The sequence below is a fragment of the Tupaia chinensis genome, unplaced genomic scaffold (genome assembly GCF_000334495.1).
Source record: "Tupaia chinensis unplaced genomic scaffold, TupChi_1.0 Scaffold000259_1, whole genome shotgun sequence".
Classification (NCBI taxonomy): domain Eukaryota; kingdom Metazoa; phylum Chordata; class Mammalia; order Scandentia; family Tupaiidae; genus Tupaia; species Tupaia belangeri.
In genome coordinates, this window is record NW_006159739.1 from 850,573 (window position 1) to 853,182 (window position 2,610).

The following is a 2,610-nucleotide window of genomic DNA, read 5'->3' on the forward strand; positions in this document are numbered from 1 at the left end:
GAAAGAGTGGCAAACGAGATTACATCCAGACAAGCTGGTTGAAAGTTAGGTGTCTATCCTAGAGAGGAAAAATAAATAAATAAATAAACAGAACAAAACAAAACCACTCAGAATGAAGGGAAGGGAATTCAAATCCCATTATAAATTCCAAGGGTTGAACTGTGTCAAACTCTCTTTGACTCTAAGAGAGAATCAAAGACATCAAAATGTGAAGAAATAGATTTCACATTAATAAAAGAAAGAATTTAAACCCATTGTCCACAGTGGAATGGACTCGCCATGTATTGGTCAGCCACTGGTGGCAAAGAGGAGTTTAGCATCTAATGACTGGAAAGTGGGAAGGAGGGAAGAAGGGCTGAATTTAATGGGCCCGCGTTGCCTGACAATTGTGCTTAATCAGTTGGGAGGAGAACAGCCTATTACCTTCCTAATGTGATTACCATGTTAGAGACAGTCAACATTGGGTACCATTAAAGTCATGATGCATTTTTGCATAGGGAAGCATAGAAAAATATGTCATGACTTTCCCAATGACCTACTAGTAGCCTGGATTTAATATTTGAAAAAGCTAACCCACTGAAGTTGGCCAAACCAGAAATCTTCTAAGGGAGAACTGAGACATTTTAGATCTCTGCAACCCTCCTTTACAAAGAGACAAAATGATGGAAAAAGCCACAGCTCTGGGTTCACACAGACCTGGGATCAAATTTTGGTTCAGTCACTTGCTATATGACCCAAGCAAATGTTATGGAAGCTCACCGAGTCTCTGTTTTGTCATCTGTAAAATAAACGTGCTAAGTCTTATCTTGGGAGTTTGAAGATGTGAGCTAATACCTGTAAAGTAATAGAATGTCTGGTACTTTGTTGATACTCGATAAATAGTGGCTAAGTCTTACAGATCTAATGATGATTTATTTGGCTTCTCTCCCCAGCGAGTGGCTTTAAGCCTGGAAGATGATGGACTGCCCTGAGGATGGGACCATCCTTCGTGCCTCCTGGAATTCTGTCCCATGCACTACACTCTGTGGATGGTGTATGACTGGATGGATGGCTTATCTATATGGGTCTGTGTGAGTGTGTGAGTGTGTGTGTGAGTGTGTGTGCATGAGTGTATACTTTTTTTTAATTTATGTTGCAGAAAGGTAACCACAAAGTTATGATGCACTGCAAACATCCAAAGGATGTGAGAGTTTTTATATGTATAATGTTTTATACACTTTTTAACTGGTTGCACTACCCATGAGGAATTCATGGAATGGCTACTGCTGAGTGACTAACATGATGTACATATCCAAATGGGGCCGATGGTACAGTACTTTACTCATCATTTAAAAACTGTATTTACAGAGGATGTCTGATTTGAGGGGGCTTTTTTAGGTTTGGGGATTTGGGTTTTTTTGTAAATAAAATGATTATGCTTTGTGGCTATCCATCAACATAAGTAAAAAAAAAAAAAAAAGGAAAGAAAAAATAGTTCAACTTCCAACCCCCCCCCATTTAGATTATTTATTAACATATTTCAAAAATAAGATTAGTTCTATAAATAATTTAGAGAAGCGAGAGTATTTATTTTTAGCATGACTGGCCCACCACACAGACTCTGTGTGTGTGTGTGTGTGTGAGTGTGTGTGTGTGCGCGCGCACGCGCATTTATGTGTGTATGCGTGAGAGAGAAAAGTCTGTAGCAAAGAGGCACATCTATGGCCAGTCCATACATAAAGAAAGATTTATTTTATAACAGTCCACTAGAGGGTTATCCTCAGTTCTCAGAGAAGCCTTTGGAAATTTGGCTCAGAAAACAGTCACCATGGTTTGTGCAAACATGTAGTGGGGGTGGCAGATCTTTTCCCGTCTGGCTATTCCTGAGACCCCAGTAAGTCAGGAAGAGCCTTGCGGCTCACCCATGGCTGCCGCGGCTTCCTAGGCTTTCTCGTCTGTGACTAAGGCCAGCGTACAGGTTTTGCACAGTGTCAGGAGCTCAAGACAGAACATGCCTAGACCTCAGCGGCTCCTTGTTTTAAAGTTTAGCTCTTTGAGTAATTTCTTCACTTTCCTTCAGGACACCTGGCTTGGATTCACTAAGTTCCTTCTGTAACATGCAGAGGGCGCCATTCTTACTTACAGAGCTAAGTGGAGACGTTTCCAGAATAGCCCAAGTTTATAGTAAGGACCGGCCCAAGCACTGAACCTCTGAGACATGCTGTGGGAGAGGATAAGGATGATGGAATAGGTTTTGGTATATCTCTATTTCTCCGTTCCCATTACCTTTAAGTGGTGAGACATTTTAAGGTGATAAATAGATTTTTTACCATCATATATTCATGTGGATGGAACTAATTTGGGGCATACGTTAAGTGGCCAAACCTGAAGTCATATGTGAGAGGGAAAATGGCATACAAAATAGTATAATATATTGGATATCTATGTTCTCACAGGGATTTGGTTTACTGCTTTGTAAATAAAGAGAGAAACTGGGTATATGTATAGATTATTTTTTCTTCATTATGGACACATTCTTACTTTTCTTGGGCCTTGGGGAGGTGGGGAGAAGTGCTTTTTTTTTTTTTTTTTTTTTTTTTTTTCTGTTGGAAAAACAATTTTTAACGCCCA